At 43.3% G+C, this 22,259-nt stretch overlaps 1 long non-coding RNA gene across 1 annotated transcript; it reads left to right on the forward strand.

The window, feature by feature from the left end:
* The first annotated feature begins 395 nt into the window (after positions 1-395).
* Positions 396-7,431, forward strand: LOC147602321 (uncharacterized). Its single transcript, XR_015257728.1, has 3 exons — positions 396-513; positions 4,883-4,971; positions 5,848-7,431. It is a non-coding gene; the product is annotated as an uncharacterized LOC147602321 (long non-coding RNA).
* The last annotated feature ends 14,828 nt before the right edge of the window (positions 7,432-22,259 follow it).

A 22,259-nucleotide genomic window follows, 5' to 3' on the forward strand; every position in this document is an offset into this window, starting at 1 on the left:
GCCCCTTCCTCCGGGGCAGGGAAAGAGCCACCTCCCGCCCTCCATCCCCGGGTGCTGCATCCCGCATCCGGGCGGCTCCGCCACCCCCCCCGGTGCGCTCCTCACCCCCCCGCCCCGTCCTCCGCAGGAACTCCTCCGTGCCCCAGCACGCTCCCAGCCCGGCCAGACCCCTCCGTTGTTGATAATAAACTTGGATTTCCCCGGGAGGGCTCAGACACCTTCCCCCTCCGCTCCCCCTCGCTGCCCCCGGGGGTGCAGCCGGGCTTTGCCATCCCCGCTTTTGCCCTTCCCGCGGAAGGTCCGCACCTTCTCCACCCCGCATCGCTCACTTGAGGTGACCTCCCCTTTCCTAGGCAGCGCCTCTAGTTTCCTTCCTGCATTCCCCCTTAACACCCCCCCCCTTCCCCTTAGTGCTCCTTTTTCCCGTCCCTGTCCATCACCACGACTGCCGCCCTAGGCAAGGCAGGCGGTAGAGGTGATTAAAACGGCCAGAAATCAGCTAAAGATTTCCAGGTAAAGCTGAGAGAAACCCGTTTTCCCTTCGGCTCTGGCTGCGGGAGGGTGTGTGTGTACCGGGAGGAGGGAAGGGAGCGCTTAGGCGGGGGGGAGGGGGGGAGGAGGGGGTTGCCCGCTGCCGGGAGCGCCTGGACGGGACTTGGGACCGGAGCATCCGGAACGGACGCGGGGGTCGGAGCCCTGCCCGTCGTCGCCGTGCCGTCTTCTTTTACTGGAGTGGTCCTCACCAAACAAACAAACAAACAAACAAAAAACCCCAAAACAAAAAAACAACCAAAAAACCCCCACACAGACAACATTAGCCTCGCTGGACAGCTAGAGCCCCGCTCGTCTCGCCAAGGCTGCGGGAAGCGCCCGAGGTTCCAACAAACCCCGGCAACTGGGGTGTGAAGACTTCTTAACCCGAGAGTCCTACTCAGTCACGTAGGATCGTTAGAGAGCTTGGAATAAAAAAGGATGTGAAGTTAAAAGCACTCTTGGCATTTACAGACTCGTAGATTTGGAGGGGGAGCGGACGGGCAGGTAGCAGGGACCCGAATTATCAGGGACACCCCCTCCCCTCCGCCCCCAGCAGCGGGGCTAGAAGCTGGAGCGACCTTGGCCGAGGCAGAGCGCTCGCCCTCCAACCGTGGCTCCCACTTCCAGAGCTGCCCCGGGATGGCGAATTCCCAGAGAGATCCCTGGAGATGGGGGTAGGAAGGGAGACACCTCCCCTCCCCATCCCCGGGGTGCAAGAATGCCCCCCACCGGGACCTGGAGCGGTGCCCGGGTGAGCTCCTCCGCCTGCGCGGAAACATTTGAGCTCCTCCCCGCCCTGCGCTCCTTCTTTTTTTTTTTTTTTTCCCCTTCCTCCCCCCCAACCCTTTTTTTCCCCCTTCCCCTTTCTTTTTAAGTGGGTTTTTTTTTTTTTCCCCCCTCTCACTTCAATAACGTGCTGGTTCTAATTAGCCACAATATTAAGAAACGCTGGTAAATGACAGTTTTATCGGGTCTGTGCAGATAGGAGGAACGCAGAGACCCGGCGCAGCACCCACCCAGCGCGTTCGGGGCTGGACCCCTGCCAGCAACCGCCGCTCTGGGGGGAAAAAAAAAACAACCGGCAACATTTCGGCTTTTAAAACTTTGACTTCTATTTCGCATGCTAAATAACGGGGTGGAACGGCGGCAGCGTTACAGAAAGCTTCCAAACCCTGCAAATATTTGAATGGGGCTTTTTTTTTTTTTTTTTTTTTTGTAAAGTAGAGCAGCTGTCAGTCAGCTGGCTTTGACAGCCTGCCACAATTTTGTCATTTAATAGTGGGTGTTAGGCTAAGTGCAAAACACTCTGGCAAACAGATGTCAAACCTACATCTCGTGTAAGTGGGGGTTGTAAAATTGAGTTTTAACCCACATATAGGGTTTTAAAAAGCGGTGCCAGCGTGTAAACTATACAAAATAGAGATCCTGACAGTCTCCCGTGTGGGCTCGTTATTTGAAGCGGGCTTATTTGGAAATCTGACCTCCAAATTATGCTAAATCTTCCTGCATTTCAAACAGCAGAATACGAGAGCAGCGCTTGGCAAAGTCGAAATTAAGGACAAATATGACGGCTCATCGAAAGGGGCTGATTGCCACATATACTGAAAAAAAAAAAAAAACAACAACAAACAAAACCTGGGGCTCTTAATTTCCTTAACTCGTCGTCACTCTTCCAAATCTGAAGTGCTTAGAGGGAGGAAGGAAGAAAGGAATGAAGGAAAGGAATGAAGGAAGAAAGGAAAGGAAGAAGGAAAGAAGGAAGAAGGAAAGAAGGAAAGAAGGAAAGAAGGAAAGAAGGAAAGAAGGAAAGAAGGAAAGAAGGAAGAAGGAAAGAAGGAAGAAGGAAAGAAGGAAGAAGGAAAGAAGGAAGAAGGAAGAAGGAAAGGAAAGGAAAGGAAAGGAAAGGAAAGGAAATGAAAGGAAAGGAAAGGAAAGGAAAGGAAAGGAAAGGAAAGGAAAGGAAAGGAAAGGAAAGGAAAGGAAAGGAAAGGAAAGGAAAGGAAAGGAAAGGGGGAGGGAGGAAGGAAGGAAGGAGGGAAGGGAGAAAGGACGGAAGGAGGGAAGGAAGGAAGGAAAGGAAGGGAAGGAGGGAAGGAAGGAAGGGAAGGAAGGGAAGGAGGGAAAGCCGAGCTCGTCAGGGTCCGAGGTTGCAGGGACTGCTTTCCACAGGGGGACCCGAGGGGTTTCGTTTAGGAGAAGGCGGCGCGGGAGAGAAGGACCACAGAGGCAGGGAACAGGCTCAGCACAGGCTCAGCCCCCGCAGGGCGAGTCCAGGTCCACGCAGGAAGGCGACCGCTCCTTGCCGCACCGGCTGGCGGGCACCCGCCTCGGGCACGGGGGGGAAAAGGAGCGGCGGCAGGAAAAAAGACCCAAAACACTGGCAGCCGTTAATTTATTCTCAAGTTGCCATTCGAAAGACGAGCTGCTTTTCTGCTTGAGCTCACATTTTCAAGACTCATCTTTACGCCGGGAGGTGGCTTTCCACCGTGCTCCGAGGGACCACCCCCACCCCCCGACAAATTTCCTTTGAACATTTAAAAAAAGTCATAAATATTTATACCAAAAATTGTTCGTTGCCTCAGCTGGCTAGAACGAAGAAAAGATGGTAATTCATGGCACGAATTATATCATACGGACGATATAAAATTCCCTAGAATAAGCTGCACCCACATTACCGTTTTGGAAGCTAAACATGTAGCTTCTTAAACAAGACGACAAGAGGGGATTAAAGGAAACATTTAATTGAAAAGAATGGTTCATGTTAATAATTAGCCGCAGTTTAAACACACGCTCAGCTGATTTCCTCGCCGAGTGCTCAGTTACAGTATCAGCACGGTCCTCGCTGATGCTAAACGGGAGAGGAACGCACAGGGAACGCTTATTGAGCACACGCAGGTACCGCTGGCCGCTTCCCCTAAGCCCCATTCGATCTGAACTCTCCCCCCAAATCTCTGCCCTTCCATTCCAGCATTCTCCTCCTCGCAGGTTTTTTGTTCGGTTGTCGCTTTGCAGGGGCTTTCAGCTTTGACTTTTTGAAAAAAAAAAAAAAAAAAAAAAAAAAAGGACGACGCACGCCCGGGACGCCAGCTAACCCTGCCTCGGGTCTCGGGGGAACACGGGGAGCCGGGAATGTTCGCGGCGGGGGGGTTCACTCCCGCGCTTCGTGGGAGTGAGCAGGGGGGAGCTCCCCCAGCCTCTCGGGAAGGGGCTCAGAGCCTCCTCCCGCCCCGACTTGGGTCAGCAGAGCAGACACACTGCTTTCGGGACTGACCTGAAAGTTGCTGCTTCTTTTTGGTCAGAAAGCCCAGATTTTTTTAAAAAAAAGTCTGTTAAAAAAAAAAAAAAGGCGCCCAGTGGTGCCAGGAGCGCTCCAGGCTGAGTTCCCGGGGACTCCTGGGGTCACAAGCACCAGCCCCGAGGGAGGTTTTTTTCCATGCCTTGACAACGCGAACTACAGCCTAGCACCAGGTAAAACTGCCGAAAAAGAAATCAGGTTTTATTCTGGAACTGATTGTTCTCGGTCAATGGTAGCTGCAGCTCTGGTGCTCAGCAGGTGGTTAAAATACCCAGGCTGGTCCTGTGGCCGGTCCCTGGCTCCAGAGTGGAGCTGGGCACAGTATTTATTCCATTCCCTCACGCAAAAAGATGCCCGTAGCTATCATCCATTTGCCTGCAAAGAAAGGCTGTGGTAAAACCATGACCCTTATTTTCAAACAAGAAACTAATCAACATATCGGAAATAAATATTTCTTGACAGCCTTGATAGATAAGAAAAAACTCCTCTTGCTACCTAAAAATGGACATCCCGTTACCTCTAATGCAAATGCTTTGTTTTTTGTTTTTTGTTTTTTTTTTTACCAATAAACCTGTATGAGTATTTTATTACTTTCCAACACAGCTGTCCCCCTTTCAGCACACTGCCGTGAAACAGTTCTGAACCTCAGAAGTAAAAACACAATTGACATTGATAAACAGTTTTTCTCAAATATAGCAGTTTATTAAGTCCTGAAATTAAGCCGAGTGACAACCTGACTGTCCTAAAATGACTCTGAAATACAGATCTGCACCCTCTTTGGCTGCAGTGTTATCAGAAATCCAGGCACTCAGCTAAACTCAATTTTCCCCCCATACTTCAAATGTTAATATGAGTATGTTTTCAGGGTGGAAGCATTATGGCACTCATTCAGATGATAGAGCTGCAAAACTGACTCTAAAATAACATGGGAAATGGAAATAAAGATGACTATGATTTTACTGTTTAAGGATTACATGGGGCTTGTGCTGTAGATGGGAAACAGAGTGAATGCTAAAATTGTGTCTTCCATGGGCTCGGTTCCTGTGACTGCAGTGCAGTTGTGCCTGATCCATGCAGGAAGGAAATTGGAGGGAAGCTGCAAGACCTGCAACACGGAGGCTGCAAGCTGTAAAAATCAACAGGTGAAATCTAATTGCATTGCTGCGCAGAACTCAGTATTTACACTGTTTGTGTTGATTCTCTCATTTCGTTTTAGAGCAGTAGATTGTCATTGAATTGTTTTCCTAGCAGGTTTTTTTTTAGGTCTTAGCTTTGCCTCCCCTTTGAATAGGGTCTGAAGTCTGAACCATTCAAGTGCAGAATATACATTCCAAGACGGGGCGCAAATCACTTTTTCAAGTGGCTTGTAAGTAGAAAGTACAGGGTGGGGACTAGGTCATCCCACTGCAACATGACCCGATCATTTGAGGAAATCATCAAACTTGAAGGTAGTGCTGTAAAATGGAGCGTGGCTTAGCATCAGGCCTCGTGGCTTATCAAAGAGACTCAGGAAAACTAACACTCCACATTGATGAATGAAGCATTTAGAGACTCTGTCATCACTGTCCTGAGCCCACTAGAACATGTTATGGCTTTCAGAAGTCAGTTTCTTTCTAAGATTCCAAGCACACGTACCAAAATGTCTAACTTTTACTGCAATGGCAAAAACATTTGCATGTATTTTATACACATTTAACATTATATATTTGTATATCCCAGAGGAGGTGATAGCGCATTGTCCATTTGATGGTCTAGCTATATATGCAAATAGAGGGTATGTATTTTGTTCTATTAACTCTATATATGTTCCAGTGCTGGAGAAGTGACTTCTGGGGTCATTGGGATCAGAAGACAATACTGAGGCATAGTTTGCTGAGACAGCGACTGCTATGAAACTGTTCAAGCCTTTTAACTCCTCTTCCAGTGAAGATGATTCACTTTTTCTGGGCTCCTCTGCTATATTACCAGGACTGCCACTGATTCAGCCAGTGGGTTAAATTGCTTTTCTGTTCCATTAGGTCCAGCTGTGCTGCCAATTTTTTGACTCAAGCTTCACCCAAGCATCCTGATGCCCTGATCATCCCCACTGCAGAAATCCTGGGCTTTTGGCTGGGATGGAATTCTCTGTGAGGAAACCTGGAGGAAGGACAGAGGACGATTTGCTCCCCAGCACTCTCCTTATGAGCAATACGGACATGAACCGATCTGAGCTGGGAGCCAGGGACTCATTCCCTGCTGCAGACCACAAAAGCAGGTCATGCTGTGCAATCAACTGGATGTTAACAACGACTAAGAAACAGCCTGAGGCCCTTGGGTAAGTCCTTTAGACTTCAATATTTGTAGGGATCCAGGTCATTTACACACAAAATTCTCACTGAAACGAACAGAAGCTCTGCACCTAAAGCCTCGGACTTAAGTCTCCTTGAGCTGAAGATTTGATATATCTGACTTAATCTCCCCAAGCCTTCACTGAACCATGGATACACCAGCTACCATAATACACAGGAATGTCACAGAGGAATTATGAGTATAGACTTGCTAATAGTTTTAAAGAGAGATAAAGAGGTAACAAATGTGCTAAGGATCATTATTGCTATTTACCACCACGACGCTCACTGGGATGGGAAAGCAAGAAATAATGTTCAGAATATCTGAGGAATGTTGCCTTGTTTGAAAATATCTCTGCTACTAATGTGATGACTGTCTAGTGGAGCTGTGGTTGCTGGGAATTCACACACTGATTTTATGGAGAGATAAAAGAGTGGAGTTTATATGGAATAAACCCCTTTTGAATAAAACAATCTGCATAAATGCTTTAAGAAAGCCTATAATTATGATAAAAATGTTGCTCAGAGTTAAAATTATGAAGCAATCAAAATTTATAAACAGTCTGTCATCGACTTTTAATCATACTTTCTCATATACAAACTGTAGAAAACATATAGCAGCAATATATAACAATATATATTTTATTTTCAGTAATTTAGGGCCCCATCCCATGCTCTTTAATCAGACAAAGCTCAGCTTGTCAAGCTCTGCAGGACCACTCCTAAATGTCAAAAACTGTATAAAGGCCACTAATTTTATATATGTTTAGCTGAGGCTTTATCCCAGTAGCAGCTGAACACCTCTGGAGAGGTGCTGTGCACTCTCCGGGCTAGGTGGAAAGCTTTCCGCAGTCATATTCCCACGGAGAAACTCTGGATCAGGGCCTCTACTCTCACTGCCTCCTCCAGAGATGCGCGCTGAGCGTAACACAGGATCCGACCCACACCTTCCATGAAATTCCGTTGTAGACATTGCTCTTCAGTTGCGATTCATTAAGGGGAACGCTTAAATTGTATGCATCGTGTAGGACTTGGATGGCGAGAGATATTCAAAGGAAGGAATATTTGTAACGGGAAGCGTGCCAATTTGAACGGTAGCCTACCATGTCTATAAGCTCCATTGTTCCCTTTGAACTGAACTAGCTGAACACATTCAGGACGCGTTCTGATAGCAACATGCCTCCCTTGGCAAGTAGCAAAATTCACTGGTATTATTGTGTCATGAAAAATGTTATCACGGATGGGTCAAATTAATGAAATATTTGCTTCAAATGATTTTGTTGTGTGTGTGTTTTTTTTTTTTTAAATGCAGTATTACTAGATTCTTTTCTGAAACAGAACAGCATGCAGAGTCTTCCACCTGAATTCCTTATGAAAACGAGATCTTCCATTGAATTGACTGGCACAGCTCTTATTGATAGGCTAGCTGTTTGACTCTCCTTAATTACCAGAGTAAACTGCCTTTTCTGCTAAAACATTGATTCAAATGCTGCTTTCAGTGAGATATATTAATAAGGAATAACTGTACTGAGTTTCACACCTTTCCAATGGAGTGTGAAATAACACCCATAAATACATTCTTTCAATGCTCTCAAGAGGAGAGACTCTTGCATGACTCCCTACTGATTCCAGCTATCTTCAGGTCCTTGGGAGCTCACCCACCTTTCCCTGACCAAAAGCCTGAACTGAAAATTCCCAAGAGGGTAGGTGGCAAGGAGGAGGAACTGGAGAAGCCTCCCTCTGCAGCCGGTGGAGCAGACTCTAGGAGATGCTCGTCCTTTTTGTTCGTGGAGCAATATGAATACTTTGTGGCTCTTTCGAAGAAAGAGTGCTGTATTTTGTGTCAGTTCTGCATGCTTGAAGGGGAAACATATTTTGGGGTCCAGAAAGTGAAACCTCAGCCTGATCCACTGCTGGATGATTTAGATGGCAGTTTTTAAAGGACAGAGAAGCACCCTGCATGCCGTTTGATGTGTGTTCTCAGGTAGCATTGGACTGTTAGGTAATGGCATTCCTGGATGTGCTCCTATCCATGCCTCAAACCCAAGCACTGTGGGACTTCCCTTTCCAGAAAAATAAAAAATTGTGATTTTGGGACTTTGTGATTTTGTGACAGAGAGGCAGATTCCCCCTCCTCCCCCCGCCCCTTCTTTTTACAGATCAGTTTTCTCACTCTTGGCTCTTGTAGGGGTTTGCCTACAGAAGAATGGGTAGAAGTTATTTTCTGTGATTAATACGACACCCAATTTAACGCACTTCTTTGCTACGAAATCTCTGTATTTATCAGTCTGTAATCACTGAGTACAGACATAAAGCCTCATTTTGTATCATATGTAGGCCTAAAAATGTGATGCTATTTCCCAGAACAGCTGAGACAGATGAATGTCATGAGTGCTCTGTGTAGGATGGAGGGCAAAAACACTACAACAAAACCTAAACAAACCTAAAGCATGAAACCAAACATTCTCTATGCTTACATTAAAATCATATTGAAAATTGGGAGCATGAACTACCAAACTAGGCTTCTTTCTGTTTTACAAACTGCAACTTTTGTTTTAAAAAATATAAAGCGTAATTGCAAATTCAAATTTCCTCCCTATTCTTACATCCACATTTGTGTTTTTCTCTTAACATTTCCTACATGTTAATGCAGCAGCTCCCTGGCCCTCTTGTTATATATCGCATTCAATGTAACCGTTTAGCAAATTCTCCAATTGTGTTGGTGTTTGCTTTCACAGACATGGGGAGTAATTTGATGTGTCCTTTTAATGAGTCACTTTCATGCAAGGAGGAAAACAGTGGTTGGGGAAGTTATTAAAGCTTTCTGCTCATTGATTTTAAGACTTTGTACTGAATCTATGTTGCTTGTTTTGTTAGAAGAGCTATTCAAGCCATCTTTCCTTCTAAATCCTCAGTTTGAAGAATTGCATCTTCCTTTCACTCCTTTGCAGGGGTTGCAGATTTGTCACTGAACTGACTCTGCCACAGAACTGTGCGGTGAAATCCAAGATTTCTTTTAAAAAGTTTTTAACCCTTGGGTTGCTGCTGATAACTGTCCAAATGTGAAGAGGATGCAAAACCATCTGTGAATTGTAGGGCAGATAGATAGAAGTTGAGCAGGGGCAGGAGTTCTCTTCATTGGTAGCAGGCATCGACTCTAAACTGTAATAGCGACAATAAATGTCACTTTTTTTTTTAAGCTGTGCTCCTGTTGATCATTTCAGTGATGAACCCACTTAACTTGGTTGAATGCTGAGATGGACACATGGTAGTAAGCCTGAGAGAAAGCCAGATGCAATGGATGGTTTCTTCAGAGGAACAAAGAACTTGGTGCCCAACAAAACGACTGTGAGAAGAGCATATCTGCCAGATCTCCTACACCAGCCACTGAAGTCACTCCAGTAGTCATCATAACCCTACCTATGGTCACATACAGTTCTGTACCAGGGTTCTTTTGGGTTTTCACTTACCTGACAAGGTTCCGAGAGATGGCACATACTGAGCTTGCAGGCAGTAATAAGGGGGTGCCCAATCTTTCAGCTACAGCTGAAAGGACATAGGTGTGCTTTCCTAGCCCTTTGGTCTGCAGAGACAGTCCAGACATGGCCTATACCTCCATGACAGAGATGGACCGAGGCACACAGCATCCTGTCCCTGTGCTCAGCTTTTCATCAGATGCACTGGCAAAGAGCCGCGGCGCGTGCGCCAGTGGGTTCCCTGATATAAATTATTTAGAGTAACGGCTGTTGGGTGTGCTGCTGCGGAGGTGCCCCCTACAAGAAAGGATACAGTCACGCTCACCCAAGGTGATGGGAGAACATTTGACAAAAAAAAAAAACATGAAGAAAGAGGGTCCCCGTACCACATTGCAGATGGGCATAGCGCACACACACATTCTCACATACACATGGCATTTGGCAGGGGCTGTGTGCAGTGTGTGCACGCAAGGGATGCACTTTGGATCATGTTGTCGGAGCAGGAGAGTGTGCTGAGGCCCTTGGCAAAGAAGGCTACAGGATAGAAACTGCCAGAGAAATTAATCAGACTACAGCTGCCTCCCTGGGGCAAGCTGGGGGAGCGGGTCACAGGGAAGATGCTACGGGTATGAATGAATGTTTTTCTGGACTGGATCTTAACTGCTGGACACATGCTAAGCACATTGGTACAACTCAGTCTGGCAAAAGCAAATTTTGTTGGAATAAGGGACTGGTACAAAGCAAAACCTATAGACTCACGTGAGTCCATTTAAGAGCAAAAATGTAGCTCAAATATCTTTTTTTAAAAAAAAACTAAAGAAGAGTTTTCTAAAGGCACTGATGGCTTATAATTTAGTTGAGGTGCAGGTGAAATTGGTAGCTGAAGCTACTGGCAAAAATAATTTATGAAGGGGAGGCTTAAGAATATTTTTTTTCCAAAATACAGAAATAAAATACCAATTATTTATTAAAAATCCAAATTCAGTAAAACGTTTTAAGTCTCTTTTTGGGTAAAATGACATTGGCTGTACTTAAAGGCTATATGTTAGAATGACACAGGTCACTATGAAATCTTAAAAGTCTTACCAAATAGTGAAACCACTGCAGTATGTGTCGAACTACCTAAACCAGCTACAAACTGTCTAAACAAAATAATTTGATACTGGCTGTTTTCCACATTTTAATTAGCCAGAGCAGACGGCTGTTGCATAATCCTATTTAATGTCTGTGCTTGATACCTCATGAATAGCTCAGCGATTAAGTTCATACCTTAGTGCGGATAAATGCATTAGCTGAAAGAACACCGCTGACACTAAGATTCACTTTCTGACACAGATGTAATGCAAGTGCGTGTCCTTTTTCTACTGACTTAACAGAGAAAAAGCTCTATTAACTTACAGCCTGTTGGTTGCACAGATGCCCTGAGGTATTTTGTATAAATGCATATTGATGTCTTAGGCGAGTTTTTCCTCCCCAGCAGAGTTTCTTTGTAGCAGAGATCACAGTGCCCCCATTAGATAATCAGCACTCTCAACAACATGCAACCTAATCGTGCAATTGATCACACTAAATCAGAGATTTGGGAATTCTCCAAACAGCTGCCTGCAGCTAACCCTTTCCGAGCAATGGGCTGCGCTGACCCCGTGTCCCCCAAAGGTGGATTTGCAAAATGGGAAGGGAGGGCAGATGTTGAGCCTGCAGCCCACCTGCCTGCAGTGCTGGGTCCCCACGCAGAGCAAGGGCTGTGGCATCTCTCTTCCTCCCTCCTCCTCCCCATCTCCGGTGCTGCCGCATTGGACTGTTATCGACCACAGAGCAACAAGCTCTCCAGTTCTATACATCACGATGGCTAACAAGCTACTCACATACCTATCTGCAACATGAAAAATACAAATTCAGCTCTCATCAGTTAAGACTTACAATCACAAACAGTGATAGCTGTATCCTGAGTACCTATTGGTAACCTTTCTTTATGGTGGTTTCTTTTTTTTTTTTTTTTTTTTTTTTTTCTCCCCTCCACACAGCCCTGCTATTTTCATCAAGGTTATGAAATACAAACTACAGAGTTGGCACCTCACTCCTGCTTCCTTATTTGAGTCTCAGTGTTTAAAGAATATTTTGTCTGGTGTCCATGTAAAAGGACAGTGCTTTATGGGTGTGCTTTACCACATTAGGATATATATTTTTAGATGCTTAACTGTTTCTTCACATGAGAAAAGCAACTTGCCATTTGCTCAGCAGCGGCCTGAGCATTATTGGCAGAGAACTTTTATACATTTCCTTGGACAAATAAGAATTTACATAAACATAGTTTTAAAGTGTTTTGAAAACTGAAGAGTAAAAATGAGCATGTGCTATGGTAAAAAAAAAATAACCTAAGTGATTACACAAGATTTTGAGAGTTTTACTATCCCAGCTCAACTGCTCTCTCTCTAAAAAAAACCACATCAACAATCCACCACAGATAAAACTAATTATGTTGTATTTTATCTCTCCTGGAATATATTTTATTACAAAACTCTAGAACATCTATCGTGTAGCTTTCTGCACATTTTAATAACATACTTAAAAACTTTTAAAGGAAGGATATGTATTTCTGTTTATTGTAGTATTTTATTGGATGACAGAATGTATGGATCTGTGAGATGTGTACCTACGTTTTTAAAAGAAAATGGCAGTGGATACTTTATGGCAGGTTTGTCTTAAAGCAAAAGAGGTTCTTGGCTTGATTAACCTCTTTTCACCACTGGGCTCTGCAAGTTCTGACTTCCCAGTGATAAAGACCTATGAACTGGGAATTTTTTTGTAGAATGTAAATATTTCTGGAACCAGCTCTTCTGAGCTTTGCTGTATAAAGACTCCACGTGCTGACACTGGGGCTCCTCCTTGCTATTTGTACGATTCCTGTACTTTGCAAATGAAATACAATTTCACAGGTGAGGCCCAGGTGGAAGCACTTTCATCTGGAGCCTACACCGGCTCTCCTTAGGAGCAAGGGACAACATTCTATTTCTTGTCAGTGGTGGAAGAACAGACATGTAATTTCATACTTGATTTCTATACAGAAGTCAGTTTTGTGAATGTAGCCGCTATGGTTTAGTAGTAAAAGCAAGCATCAACATAGTTTTGTATCAACGTTGACGTTGTTTGCTGAACCAAGACCACAAACAAACTCACCAAAATTTCATTGCTACTGTACTGTAAATCAAGGAGAACCTATTTCTTTCTGAAGGCCAGCAATGATAACTGCTAGACAGATGATCGATGTAACTGAACTTCTTAACAAGTCCAAGAGGTATTCTCCATAATCTCAGGACACCACCTCCACCGTAAATACCACCTCTGGCTGTGCCTGTAAAACGTTGCTGCTGCCAGTTTCTCTAAGTCTGGCTTTCGCCCAAGAGGCAGAGAGAAACACAAATTAAGCCCCCAAAAATGCTTGTGGACAGGACCTGAGACAGACATCTCAGAAAAAAAAAAGTTACCTCCCAGATCCTAAAATGGATTTTACAGTTCTGATTCACCAGTCACCACAGAGCTCCTACTGGAACCAAAACAGAGTTCAATGGGAGAAAACAACTGCAGGAGTGGATGACGTGGAGTATACTAGAATACATCTAGAATTAAGTCAATGCTCTCTTGAGAAGAAGGTGAAAACCAGTACTAGAGATAGTGTCATACACTGTATGTCCACGAGAAGTTTTTTAGACTTTTTTTTTTTGTCTTTATGCATTTCTGTTTGAGTGCTTTATTTCAGGAAAAATCCATGCAGAAATTTATAAAGATCCCCTTATTCCATCTATGTCCAACAAATAGCAGGCAAAAAAAATACAAATGCATGCAAGGATATTTGATTAATTATGGGGAACACTGTGGTTGTTAATGATTTTCACTATATTTATTTAGAGTAAAAACACGGAAATAAATCATAAGGCTCTTTGTATTGTACTTCTCTGACGTCCTTGTGATAAAAAAAACAATTGTGACTCTGAGCAGCCAGAAGTGGTTAATCTGAGACGTCTGATATCCAGTACAGAGAACAGAATCTTATTCAAAATACTGCTACTGTTAACCTCCACCTCCATGACTACTTTTTCCATCTCTCTCTCCACTCCCAAGGACAGTTTATGTGTTAAGCTCTGCATCTCAAAGTGAAACTAAGTATTTCCTGGAGAATCTTTAGGAATTCAGAGTCCCTCACACTGAAGGCTGTTTTTTTTTTTTTTTTTCTGACAGACTGGCTTGGAAATAAAAGCTGAAAAGTTATCTTATGGGAATCAATGGTATATCTCAGAGAACACTGAAAAAAACCCCACAGTCCAAGTAATGAATGGAACAACTTTAATTATGTTTGGTTTGGGTGGATGGACTCAGTAAATCTCACTTATACAAATGTGTTTTAAAGGTAATCATCTACTATAATTTTCATCTAAACATATTAAAGGGACATTTTTTTTTTCATTCTTAGTCTCCTGTGAAGTCATTTGAGCGTCCAAATGATTGAGCTCTGGCATAAAACTGTTGACATTAAAAGAAGGTGTAATAAAGAGAACAGGGTAATTGCTAGAAGGTCAATGAAGAGAAAAGGAAGCAGCTGGGCTTAATTTAACAGCACTGCAAGCAATGCTGGGAAGTGAAATAGCTGCCAAAGGATGGCTATTTGGATGACCTGCGTTGAAGAAAAGGAAAAATGACATACCATTTTCTTATTTTTAGATAATCAGAACTGAGTTGCAGATGGTGCTGTGATTGAAAATACATGCAGACAAACTGAGCGGGATGCACCTTGCCAAAAGTCTATGTTCTCAAAGTCTGTATCTGAGCTGGTGATCTGGACACTCTGTAAAGTCAGTGGAAAGAAAGAGTTTTTTTTTTTCAAGGGCATGATAGATTTCTTCCTAAAGTACGTATCTAAAATGTAGTTCTCTAGAACTACACCTGTTTTTTTCCACTGGATATGAAGAAACCTGCAGGTAACAAGTTCAGAAATGGACATCTAAAATTAGATGACATAAATCTCACCAAAGGAGTCTCTGATGCTGGAAAGTCATCTGCAGTGTAGGTGGAACAAGGGAAGACCAGGGAGTAACAGCCTTCAACACCTGTCAGCTGCTGTCACACCGGGTCATTAGCGGGAACTTCAAGAGTGACCAGCGACACTACATAAACTTAGCAATTGTGCCAGTTCTTGGTTTTGTAGACTATACACAGGGTATATACTGTGGTTCCAAAGTTAGAAAGAGGACCTTTGTTTCATCATCTGCATCTTTCTCCTACTCAGTTTGCTCTTGCAATGGATATTAAAGGGCAATTAATTTCCTTATGTTTACTTTAAAATTAATTCATTTAGCAGCTGACTGTTTCTCCAAATTGAGTGCAATATTTCTTCTCATTGTGGACAAGTCTTACAAAGTATTTGGAGCAAGCAAAGGATGTCTTGAGCCAGATGGGAAAGGATACTGGTGTTCAAGTAGGGTTGGCAATTTTGTCTCATAAATACAATTAAAAATTAGTTTCCTTCCTCCTTAGTATTTCTCCTCCCCTCTGTTTGAATTCAGTTGTCAATTGTGGTTACAAAGAAAAATTAACAACTAACTAAGAACATTCAGTTCCTAAAGTCAAGTTCATCCAGTGGCTAATGCCAAAACTTCAGCCACACTATTAGAACACACCTTCTCTTTCCCTGCAGCACTTAGTTATTAACTTTTCAAGTGAAATTTGTTCAAATTCCCGTATTCTTTTAAAACTGCAGTAGTGCTTGCTGCTGTTATTGGTGTACTGCATAACTCTTTGGAAGATTTCTGCCATCTATTGACTTGGCTGAGAGGAGAAACAGAAATCTAAGCTTCAAATACAGTATCCAAGAAGACCAAGTTCTTTTCCTTCTTTGGGTCCATTTCTTCTGCCACTCAGAGCACCTTGACAGCAGCCCAGCCACCAGTGAAGGTGGACTATGGCCCAATGAACTGTTCTAAGAGGTTATTCTGAATCACCTGCTGGGAATGGCAAGTGCTCAGAAACACCTCACTCACATCTTATATTGCAGGCAGCACTCGTGCATAGACACCTATCAATGGTCTCTAATCTAAACCTGTCATCCAGAGAGTTTCTCTAATTAATAGCGTGAAATAGTCTTCTCCCAACAGTGAGACTAGAAAGTCATCTGTATCAGGTGGGATGAACCACCATTTGGAGATGGCTGTTGCTCTCCACTAACTATTGAAAGTGCCTAACCAGGATTACAGGCTTAACTTTAGGAAGGCTGAAGTCCTGTGACTTGTACCTAGATCAAACCTGCTGTATGAACTACTAAATTGGCAGTATACATCAAAGTAGTCTTGAAAGGAGAAACCCTCAGGAAGCACTGTGCTCTTACACTGCTTAGTGATGCACAAAGCAACCAGAGCAGGACCACAGATCTTTAACCCTAAGAAGCCTTAGACTTACTTTTATTGTCGACTCAAAGATATATACGGAGATGAAGCTATTATCTGTAGCTGGTGAGAGGCTTCTTTGAACAGAAATCTACTTCGCAGACTCCCAAACACATTCAGTGCCTTTAAGCTAGGTTTTGTAGGTGTTTATTTAAAAGTGTCTATGTCCTGTTTCTCCTGTTGATTTGGGGAATGTTGTGCTTTGTAATCTGCACTATTACCAAAATATTTTTTCTACTGTGATTTTCAGCTATTCGGACATTTTAAATGTTCATGTTTGCAGTCACAATTCAATTCTGGGGACTAGCCTGTTTTCCTGGACTATGGCCATCAGCAAACAGGTAGCTGAAAGCACAAGTGTTTGGATATACATTAATGTATTTATTCTGTGATCATAAATTTGAAAAGGCTCTTTTGCAAGTACAAAATAGAAGGCTAGGCCTCTCTTCAGCTGAACAACATATCTCATCCTCCTCCCTTCCAGTACCTCTTTCTTTTCTACATACTTCTTGCTAATGTAAATCTCTAATACTCTGTAATGGCATATCAATTACAGAAAGCAACCCATCAAACCACCAACATTCATGAGACTTTGATCTCCAGCATGCAGTAAAATCCAACTCCTACCTTTTTTTTTCTGCCAATTTATTCTCCAGAGCTATCTTGGGACATGAATATATTGTATTTTTTATTTTCTCTAGTGAACAAATGCTTAGAAATGTCATACTTTTTTATGCTGACAGTCATGTCAGTTTACATAAGTGAAGTTTCCCCTTCTTTGCTGCTACTTAAGTACATGGAGTAGGTTCAGATTTGGGCTATGTCTCACTTGTATTATGCTATCTTAACTATATGTCATGGTGGAAGATATCTAGGAGTCTTTTGGGAAGCCTAAAGCCCAGCTCTTGAATCATTTTTCATCTAGCTCATTTATTGTCTAACTCAGTTAATTCATTACCATCATCACACACTACTGCTGTTGCATGATCTAACGCCACAGAATGGTTCCAATAAAGTGTCCTGGTACAGATGAGTTTTTGCAATGCTGGTTTCAGTCGCACAGAAATAGCAGTACTTCTGTGACACGCTATGCAGGCCATGGATCTCCTTCAACGTCTAGATTTGCAGACAGAGCAGGTGTCTTCAGCTCTTAGGTATAGATCGATACTAAGACATACAGAAAGGCAGAAACCTAGGAATTAGGGTCATATTATCAAACACGGATGCTGTAGGCCTCCAGGCAGTTTTCTCTGACAGTTGTTTGCACAGGACCATATAAATGGGATGGCACCGATGTCGAGGTCCCCACTTCAGGGGAGAAAGTGGTAGAAAGAGAACATAACTATATTTTTCAGGTATTTGGGCTTCTCTTTACATGACACCACTTGTACAACAAGTGTAGATTTTTGCCTAACCAAAATGAAACCAGATTACTGGCTTGGAAAACTAATTATAATGGGTGTTTACTTAAACCAGGAGCGGGAAGAAACAGGTGCTGAGAAGCACTGAGGTCCTATGAAGATATCTGTTGGAGATTCAAAGGTAACTGCACTTTTTACAATTGCTAATACCCAAGGATAAAAGCTGTAACAGTTATAGATAGATCGACGAATACAAAAGTAACTGTCTAAAGCTCACACAACAACTGAAGTGCATGTGATGTGCATAGGATCACAGAGAGAAGGTTGTATAAAAATAACAGTATCAAATAAAGGAGCTAAATAAACACGGGTACGTAGATGAAGATAAAATTTCTGTAAATGTCTATGCAGCATTACAGGAGGCCTAAAAACAAAAACCAGCTTGCCAGCATTGGAAGAGAACATATAATCTGCATTACCAAAGCACGGTGGAGTCATAAAACAATGGGACATGGTTTGTCATGCACATAGCTACACGGAGAGAACAGACTGTGACAGAACAGGTGTGGGAGTGACCTTGCACCTGAAAAAACTCCATAGATTACAATAAGCCAAAATTTCTGAAATAGGAAGGACGACGGGGCAGATGCTGCCTGAGTACAGACACTGCTGTGTGGAAGCCACCTCAGCTTTTATATTAGGAGAAAGACTTTAGATGAAACCCCAACACCAACGAGCACACCAGTGGCTTTAGGATTTTACTGCATTAATGGTGATCCTGAGGCTGCCAGCATAGTCCTACCCGCTCTCCGATTTCTGAACCTACAAGCGCAGCCTTTGGCACAGCGGGAGCAAGCTCTCGGTGCTGCGCAGCATCCTCCTTGCCAGAGCGCACTCTGTACCCAGACAGGAACCACGTCCCCGCTGGCGTCCCCGGGCTATGTGTGGACCCGTTGTATGGATAAAAAGCTGGCAGGAGGTCCATTGCTGTATGCTTACAGCTGGCTCAGGACACCTTAGGGTAGTGCAGGCAGAGACACTGAGTTTTATGGGATCGGAAGAGCAAAGCTTATTCACAGAGACACAAGAGGTAACGACACCTAAGTATACTAAAGAAAGCAGTAGAAAGCAACTGTAGTGATTAACAATGACAGTAGCAGCAATAATAATAAAGATGAAACCACAGACTGAATTAGCACACAGATTATTACATTATTGATAACTTCAGTACACTTTTTTTTTGGAATAGCTATTTTTAGAGAGAGAAAGAGTCTCTTCCTGAATTGATCCTATCAGTTAAAACATAATCTTTTCAGCTCTCCACGCAGAAGGTGATTGCTAATTACCACACAATGCTAGGGAAATAATCCGAAAATTTGTAACAGGAAACAAGAACTGCTAAATGATATGAAACATTCCCATAACACACTGGCACAACAAAACAATGAGAAGGGAAACTGACAGAATTCATAGGCAAAATCACCCCTACCAGTATGGGAGATCTCAAATAAGAGGAAAGCTGTGCCCTGGGAGGAAATTCCCCATTTAGACTAGCATTCAGCTGGCACCTTTGCTGCTTCTCTATCTGAGTTTTCTGGCAAGGCTGCTAGATTTAACCTGAATAATTGTTCAAACTTACATTTTAATTAGATAGTACAGGAGGGAACACATTGAGCCTAGTTTTTTACTGTCATAGCTTTGAAGGGTTTTAAAGGTAACATAGAAGAGGGAGGAAGTTGAAGGAAAATCAAAGAGAAGGTCTGTGTTTTCTTTATCCATAACAAGAGGTATCTGTGTTATAGATTAAATAAGTACACCCTTGCTTCTTCCCTAGTACTTCCTCTCCAATCAGTGTCACTTATTTTTGGAATAAAGTCAACCGATACAGTGAAATGAGCAGGCCAACACCGTTGCCATGGCTCTTGAACTGATCAGCAAAAAGGATGGCTCACCTTCAAGCCCTGTGAATGTTTTGGGGGAAGATATACAGTCAGTCATCTCACCTAAATGTTACAAAGGTATATATGATCCTAGGAAGATTTGTTGAAAGCACATTTCCTAAATTCCATAGGCACTAGAATGAAAAAAACCCTCAAATTTAGTGTTCAGACTGTAGTAAAAGTGCTGGTACTTGGCAGATTACCCACAGGGAGATGGTAGCTGTGTTGTAACCATTTCCTCCAGAAGTTTCCCTGGGACAGTTAGGTTATGCACGGTTTACTCTGGATGACGGGATCATTATGGTTGTGAAAGCTGGTGATGAACACGTGGAGACCACGAGAGAACTCAAGACACATGACCTTTATACGGTTCTCACTAACAAGTTAACATCCCCTTTGAATGAGAAAGGTGCAAAACACTGCACAGAGAGACACAATGGCTGACGAGTAATTTCTGTGACGTTATTACTGAAGCTTTTCCCAGAAAAAAAATGGCAACCCTTCTCACTGCCTCTACTAGTTTGCTGAAGCTGGCTAATGCCAATTTAATATGGTCTTCAGCATCAACCACAATTTCCTCTACAATTGTTATTTCCTCTGTTATTTAGGAAAAAGAAAAAAACCTGTACATAGCCAGAGTTTCCATTCAGCTTCACTGGTGGAAGGACAGGGCAATTAAACCAGTGGTAAGGACAGAAGACATCTGTATGATTTAGAAAAGTCTTTTGTTTGGGACAGTGTGTAGTTACATTTATTCTGGATTACAGTTACAAAATGTTGTTCCTCTACTCAAAGCTCCTAAAAGGCACATCTCAGAAAACATGAAAATAATTTATAGTGGCCTAATTTTGGTTTTGCTGTCACTACTATTACAACAATGACATGAGGCCCCAGCCAGAAACAAGGACTTTTGGAAGCATATAGGAAGATGCAGTGTCTGCCACAAAAGACCTTATGTTCCCAGAACTATCCATAGGGCCCCGTCTGTAATACAGATATCCCTTTGAAATACCTGCACCTGAGGGTATCTTTCCTCTACGGTACTCTACAGTTTATACTCTCACAGCAATAAGTTTCTTCCTCTCTGGTATTGGCAACCTTTCTTAAATAAGCACATTAATAATACGATGTTTGTTTCTTCTACACCATAAAATATTCAAAATAAGTAAGACAGAACCTAAAAGGGGATTTCTGCAGACAGGGCCTGATCACCTGGTTGTCCTGTATGTGCCATGTGATGGCACTCGGGATGATCTGCTCCACAACTTTCCTCTGCACCGAGGTCAAGCTGACAGGCCTGTAGCTCCCTGCATCCTCCTTCCTGCCCTTCTTGTAGATGAGCATCACATTTGCTACCTTTCAGTCAACCGAAATCTCCCCGGTGAGCCAGGATTGCTGGTAAATTATGGAAAGTGGCTTGGTTAGCACTTCTGCCAGCTCCCTCAGTACACTTAGGTGGATCCCATCTGGCACTGTAGACGTGTGTGTGTCTAAGTGGTCCACAGGGACAGGTCGCTAACCATTTCCCTTTGGATTAAGGGAGCTTAATTTTGCTCCCTGTCCCTGTCTTCCAGCTCAGGGGGCTGGGTACCCAGAGAACAACTGGTTTTACTATTAAAGACTGAAGCAAAGAAGGCATTAAGTACCTCGGCCTTTTCCTCATCCCTTGTCACAATGTTTCGCCATGCATCCAATAAAGGATGGAGAATCTCCTTAGCCCTCCTTTTGTTGCTAATGTATTTGTAGAAACATTTTTTTACTGTCTTTTATAGCAGTAGCCAGATTGAGTTCTAGTTGGGCTCTGGCCCTTCTAGTTTTCTGCCTGCTTAACCTCACAACTTCCTTTTAGTCACCTTGAGTTACCTGCTCCTTCTTCCAAAGATCATAAACTCCCATTTTTTCCCCTGAGTTCTCTTTTTTTTTTTTCCCTTGAGTTCCAAGGCTCTCTGTTTAGCCAGGCTGGTAATCTTCCACACCAGCTCGTCTTTGGGCACATGGGGATGGCCTGCTCCTGTGCCTTTAAGATTTCCTTCTTGAATAATGTTCAGCCTTCCTGGACTCCTTTGCCCTTCAGGACTGCATTAACTGATATAAAAGTAGGCAGATCAGTTGACCGACATTACCTTTCAGGACTGACTATGCAATGTATCTTTCCAATGGTATCCGTTCTTGGTGTGCTTGTTTCTTGAAAGACTGAGGACTCTACTGGGCCCAAATTCCCTGGGTCAAAGGGAAGGTTAAAAACCTCCCACACTTCACCCTGAAAGGCTGGTGCTAGGTAGCACTCCTGGCACTTAGGTTGTGTCTAGACAATCCCACTGTATCCTTCTTCCGAGGTGCAATCCACTCTGAGGTGGGCACAAAGGAAACTGACAGCAATAAACTGCAAAACATTTGGAGAAAGAAATTATATTCCTGTTATTTGGACACGCTAAATTCAACTGAGAGGCTTATTTGGGGAACATCCTAGGCTCCCTTTGTAATCAACAGAGGAGAACAGGCTCTTACAGAATGTGATTCAGATGAAGAATGGACTCACTTTTCCTCCAGAGGTATCCTTTCTCTCTCAACCTCCTTCACAGAAGGCCTTGAACAACTCTGCGCCTAATGAGGGAACCATGCTAGTTAGTCGCTTATCATTGGGTGTGCTAAGTTCAGGGCTCAGGGCAGTATCTGGTTCACATGTTTTTGGTGCTTAATACAAATTCAGGCAGAATTAAACACTACAGTCTGTACAGTCTGTCAACCGTGGCTGCTTGACTGTATGAGTGCCTGTATTAAAAATTAACAGTAAAGAACACTTAAACAGCAGTTACAGCTGGGACCAAGCCTCAGGACTCTCTCATGCCTGCCCTCACCAATGGGCTGCAAAATCAAGCTCCCTCTTACCTA

Source organism: Chlamydotis macqueenii, chromosome 1, assembly GCF_036417535.1.
Source record: "Chlamydotis macqueenii isolate bChlMac1 chromosome 1, bChlMac1.mat, whole genome shotgun sequence".
NCBI lineage: Eukaryota > Metazoa > Chordata > Aves > Otidiformes > Otididae > Chlamydotis > Chlamydotis macqueenii.